Source organism: Periplaneta americana, chromosome 16 (assembly GCF_040183065.1).
Source record: "Periplaneta americana isolate PAMFEO1 chromosome 16, P.americana_PAMFEO1_priV1, whole genome shotgun sequence".
Taxonomy (NCBI): Eukaryota; Metazoa; Arthropoda; class Insecta; order Blattodea; family Blattidae; genus Periplaneta; species Periplaneta americana.
In genome coordinates this window covers 127,398,126-127,405,022 of record NC_091132.1, presented here as the reverse complement: position 1 = coordinate 127,405,022, position 6,897 = coordinate 127,398,126, and positions in this window count along the sequence as shown.

Below are 6,897 nucleotides of genomic sequence, written 5' to 3'. Positions count from 1 at the left end.
AATATTTTAAAATTGAAGATTTTGATTGTCAATTTATATTAAATGTGTTTTTTGTGTTTTTATCTCTCTATTGTTTTTTTTTTTTGCTCTTGTGTGTTACTTATCGGTTTGAACTAATTTACTTACTTACTTTGTGTATTTAGTTAACTGTCTTTGTAAATTTTATGTTATACGAGTGATAGAATACTGTATAGACACGCGTATTAAACACTTTCAGAAAGAATTAGCACAATCGGTTGGAATTTATAGATTTTATTAACGTTTATACAAATCGCGTTTTTAGCCCGAGAAACAATGTTTTTCCCACTTGGAAGTCTTACACTAACAAACTTATGTTTCTCTGCATGCGACCATGAAACTTTTGATAGATATGTGTGCAGACACTCGAATTTAACATTAAAAAAAATAGAAAAAATCCGATGGGATTTGTAATTTTTATTCATGTTTATAAAGCTTAAAATCTCGCAAAAACTGAATGTTTACTTCAGAGAACAGAAAAGCTTAAAGTGAAACAGCATTATCGAACAAAGTTTGGTGCAGGTCCACCCAGTGGGCCTGCAACCCGTAAATGGTACACTGATTATAAGGCAAGATTCTTCGCAAACGGTTGCGATTTCATCCGTACCGACTATAGTTGCTGCAAGCCCTAAAACCAGAGAACAAAGTGCTACGAAGAACTTTCTGCATAAGTATGCAGACTTAATTGAAAATTATGATGAATTTATTCGTTCCGTGGTGTGACAAAGCCACTTTTCATCATTTTGGTAAGGTGAACAGACATAACCTCAAAAACTGGGGGTCGGAAAATCCGCGTACCTACGTGGAACTTGATAAGTGCCGTCTTACCAAGGGGGGACACACTGAACATCTTGAAGGTAATAAACTAAACCTTTTGAGTTTCTCTTTCCATTGGTATAGGAGATGCAATTTTCTGATACGTTTCATTGTTCCCCTATGAAACACGTTGTAGTAGAGATCCACTATTCACTATCCAGTACATATTGGTCTGTACACAGAATTTCTTCAGCTTCTTACATGCGTAAATTGTCAGTGTATTTTAATATTGCATGAACTAACAGAGATATGTAGGCTTTTCTCAACATACTTCGTGTTTTGAATAATGCAGGGGGATACGCAGTACGTTCCTCCACTCCTTTTCTCTAGAGTAGTGCAGGATCTACTTGTAAAATATCGCCATCGACAGGTTTCACAAAGGTGCAGCAGATTCTAGGATTTTCACTTTGTCTGAACTTTCCACAGAATATGTGAATACTTGCTTCCCTATCGTTGCATTGCACTTCATCAGTTACTCATGTCACAATGTTGCAGAGACTTTAGCGAGAATGGAATAGGGCAGTGATGTCAAAGCAAGCGCATTTTTCTGACCTTGACGTCGTGCGCGGGAATCAAGCGCTAAGTATGGAAAGAGGAAGGGTTGTGTATATGAATAAGCAACCTGTTGAATTAAGAAACAATGGTTCACAAACTTCAAACGGAACGTGAAATTTTATGTCGTTATTTTTATATGGCTTCTTTCTGTTTAATAGTATCTATATTGTCTGTAAAACAAAAGTACTAACACTGATTTCTTAATATTGCACTTGTGTTTTAAATGTTAATAACATAATAGAGAGTTAAGAAGGAATATTCACTTAAATTCCATAGTAGTATAATATTATACTGTATTAAGTGGATGAAACACATCATGCATAAAGAAAGTGATATTCCAAAGAAAGAGACTGAGTATGACATGATAAGTTAGAATTGATATTGACGGTATCTTTAGCCTTACAAAAGTAATCAATAAACTAATCAAAACAATATTACAGTACAAAGCAAAGTTACCTAGGTAGGCCTACTGTATCTGTTTTAAGTGTAATTAATATTACATAACAAAACTCTTATCGCATTATGCTTTTAAGGTGATATTTGTGAGCAACTTCCTATCATCAGAATATTAAATTATTTTCTCGAAATCTGCTGAAGCTACAGAGCTGACATTTTTACAACACATGGGCACGTATCTTTTGCTTATGATGTAACAGTAGTTGCTTTGTTAATTCATCTCCTTTCCATGCGAATATTTTCAAAATTTTCAATACCCTATCTTCAGTAATACGTATATATACGATATATTAGATTTACGAAAACATTCTGTAAGGCTACTAAATAAATAGGCCTATACCTGAAAATTTCACTTTTCTATACGAAAAGTTGAGAAAATATTTCTTTTGAATAAAAAAAATCAAACTTGTGAAAAATGAGCATTAAAATTAAAACTTACATTCTTACAATGCACTTATACTTCTCAGGTAAATCTAAAAATTAACATGGATACAGTTTTAATAAATTCTCTTTCCTTTATCTATTGAATCAGTGCTGCCCATCCCTGAATATAGCTCGACCAAGCAGCATATACCACATCTTTCGTCTGTCTCTTTCCTTTCCGCTGTAAAGCGCTCAGTCTCTCCTGGGCTCTAAAGCGCGCGCTTGCTTCTGTGGGCATCAATTGACATGACTGGAATAGGGTTATGGATTCCAGTTGTTCTATTACTTTTTATGTTAGGCCTATAACTCTCTCATTTGTCTGTTAACCCCAAATTTTTCTGTTGTTCACTACTTACCAACTAAACCTTATGTACTGGGAGTTCCTATGCAGACCGGTCCCTCTCCAGCCTCTACGTAACAAAATCTGTTTGCGAGCGGCGTGAATGGTCATACGCCAGCGTACGGACAAGTCCGAACACACTTCCATACGCAGACCGGTCCCATTCCACCCTCTATCGCTTAGTTTCCTGGAGACTGGTGCTCCACACTACCATCAGAGTGTAAAAAAAGTATCCAATGTTTTAGGAAGTGATAGTATGCATCAATACGGTTGTAAAACGTGGATTCTCACTTTGAAAGAGGAACATAGGTTAAGGGTGTTTGAGAATAAGGTGCTTAGGAAAATATTTGGGGCTAAGAGCGATGAAGTTGCAGGAGACTGGAGAAAGTTACACAACACAGAACTGCACGCATTGTATTCTTCACCTGACATAATTAGGAACATTAAATCCAGACGTTTGAGATGGGCAGGACATGTAGCACGTATGGGTGAATCCAGAAATGCATATAGAGTGTTAGTTAGGAAGCCGGAGGGAAAAAAGACCTTTGGGGCGGCAGAGACGTAGATGGGAAGATAATATTAAAATGGATTTGAGGGAGACAGGATTGATCTTGCTCAGGATAGGGATCAATAGCGGGCTTATGTGAGGGCGGGAATGAACCTTCTGGTTCCTTAAAAGCCAGTAAGTAAGATAGTATGCATCAAAACAAGAAAGAATTATAATAAACATGGGTCCTACAACACATACTTTCTGAGATTTGAACACTTGTTCATAGGAGGTGACCAATATGACGTCCATTTATGGCAATGCATTTCTCCGCCCTACAATACAGCAGGCTGTTGCAATCATATCTTAGTTGACACCCCTGGCATGGAATACTGATACGTCGCAAGGAATACTGAAAATAAAATTTTGGTTGCGGATATGAGCGGGGTTCAGCAGAGATGGTGTTGTGAATTTTCTTTATTCAACATATGTGGAAGGAAGGAAATTCCCATGCAGATGAAGAAATAACGCATCAGCACCGATTCTCAATCAACGTAGGGGCAAGCGTTCTTGGTGATATATTAAGAGCCATGTTTACTACAACAGAGACGTTCAGGACTTTCTTATTAACGATTATTATTTTACGATTATTTTACGACGCTTTATCAACATCTAGGTTATTTAGCGTCTGAATGAGATGAAGGTGATAATGCCGGTGAAATGAGTCCGGGGTCCAACACCGAAAGTTACCCAGCATTTCCTCATATTGGGTTGAGGGAAAACCCCGGAAAAAACCTCAACCAGGTAACTTGCCCCAACCGGGAATCGAACTGGGGCCACCTGGTTTCGCGGCCAGACGCGCCAGCCGTTACTCTACAGGTGTGGACTTCTTATTAACGTATTGCCTACCTTGCTGGAGTACGTGCCATGTCACCAAAGACTACAGATGTGGTTCATGCATGATGGCACACCAGCACATTTTTTCCGCAATGAGCGTCAACACCTGACGCTGACATTTCAGGACCGCTGGATTGATTGAGGAGGCCCCACACCTTGGCCTGCTCGTTCCTCAAATCTAAATCCCATAGACTTTTGATTATCAAGAACAACCAGATCAATTTCAAAGAGTTCGTGATTCCTTACGCTGAAGGGCAGAGGAATGCATTGCCATGAATAGACGTCACATTGAGCACTTCCTATGAACAAGTGTACAGATCTCAGAAAGTATGTGTTGTAGGACCAATGTTTATTGGACATTTTCTTGTTTTGATGCATACTAGCACCTATTCCACAAACCTGAAATGGTCTACCTAAAAACCTAAAAATCCGGTCCCTACTGATAATCTTGTACAAGGAAATGTAGAAAACTTCTACTGAAAATTAAGTAATGTGAAAATATAATCTACAAAACGATAATAATAGTAATAATAATAATAATAATAATAATAATAATAATAATAATAATAATAATAATCCGAGTCACGACAGCCCATGAAGGACCATGACCGAACAGCCGGCTGCTGGCCTCATGTCCACATACCGAAGCAGAAGTAGACGATCATCCAACCAGAATGGAGGTATCGTGTGGTTAGCACGATGACTTCCCAGCCGTTATAGCTCGCTTTCGTAATCGGATTTCGCTATCTATTGTAGCTCCCCAAGTGCATAACGATGCTGGATGGGCACCGGTTCCATACACTGGCCGAAATTTGATGAGAAAATTTCTTGCCCCATGAGGACTCGAACCAGCGCGCATTCCGTAACGCGAGTTCTAGGCAGGGTGCCTTAGTTCACGACGCCACGGCGCGGAAAAATATGGAAATTGGATGGAAATTAAGTAAAATATGTACTAAACTCTGAAATATGGAGAAATATGGAAAATAAAGGTATCATTTTTCAACTCTACACAGTGTGAAACATAAAGGTAATGTAAAATATAATTGATATTACCTTCATTAGTAAATATGTATTTATATAGGAATCCTTTCCCTGTTGATTATACCGGTATAAGTACAGGGACAATACTTTATTTTTACTTCAATTTTTATTGTAGGCCTACCTGAGTTCTTGAATGTACTTCACTCCCACCCCTTCTATTAATGAAATTCAACCGTCCTCCACACAGATCCAAGACAGTCATAGTAGCCTTACGGTCATAGTAAACAATACGATCCAAAAATATGTTCGCGTTTTCCAGTGACGAAAGAGCTTTCAATATTGAATCATTTTCCATTTGCCTACGTCGCATCCCAGTTTCCCCCATCTGCTTCTATTCGCCTCTCTGTAATTGCTAGTGGCTGGGCTGTCTTAGCTCTTTTCTGAGAACATTAATTTCTGTTAGGAATTGGACGTCTACGTAATATTATACCCATACAATTGTTTAAAGTAACTTAAATAAAAGGGCTTCATTAAGTAATTAACTGTCACGTGATTTCCTCCTTTTCTACGACGCTGCGACGTAACCACTTGGACGGACAGTAGACAGCATGTCTTAGTAATTTTATCTTTTCGGATCGGGCAGAAGTGAAGATTGAATTTACAGTACGTAAGATCTGTAGGTACAGAATTATTTCAACATGAGTTACTGATACGAAGTACGAACCTGGTAATTGGAATTACGTACAATAGTCTATAGTGCGATAATATGCACATTAGAATTGAAGCCTGTATGGAAATGAACGGCCACCACTTTAAAAAATGTGTTTAAATATCCATATTATGATTATTTTTCAATTTAACTTCATTCTCTATAGTATACGCTAATGTGCTGTAGAGAGTACGTATAATAATTATACACTGCATAATGAATACGTCCGCATGGAAAGGTCAGTTCGTGAGTAAAAACACTCATTGTTAATACTGTACTGTATTTTGATTAAACAAAAACCTAATGACAATTATCAAACTCAAAATCTTGATATTTCCTAGTTTACGTAAATGGATGAACTACTTTTCTTCCTCCTATACCTAGTAAAGTGATTTGTTTGTATATTATGCCAGTATCATCGAACTCCACTCGTGGAAGGGGGTAGCAAACGGTGTTTCCGGTTTTTAATCGTTGATCCAAAGGTATAGCCAGGATAATATTAGAAATGTTAGTAAAAATAAAATGATGTCCCTGTATTAAAAGAGTGTATCGAAGAATGAAAAATAATTGAATATATTAGTGAATAGAGGTATTGGGACAGAGTTTCTCAAATTGTATTAGTTTCTATACATTATTGCGGTATTGTTTTATTCACACTACAACGTAGTCTTTGGATATCCACGTAGTTTGAAATGAATGTTTGTAACAATGAATTGTATTTACATTTCTTTCAACTGATGTATCAACAGCTATGATAATATTTGTCTTGCGTTGCGGAACAAGGTCACGTATAAATTACGGATGCACAAAACGCAATTAGTCTTCCATTGAAATGAATATGAGCGACACAAGGACAAATCTTAGCAAGCTTGTATAATATAGGCCACGTGGAACTTCCTCCCAAAACCTTTTCACGATCGAATGATGTTACTATTATGTGAATATTCATTATTATGATGCTCACGTTACATAGGAAGCACACAAGGACAGCGGCAAGTATCCAGTTTTAAGCAAAAATATAGACTATATGAGCTATTCCATCTCAAATCGACCGAAATATAGAGAAAGTTCACCTTACAATTTCTAAATACAATGAAACGTCTTTTGTACGTAGAGAACTGTGATACAATGCTTTGTGCAAAGCTTTGGGCATCAGAACGTCATAGTGTTTAAATTAAAAATATTTAAATTTATCGTATTTTCATAAAATTAGCA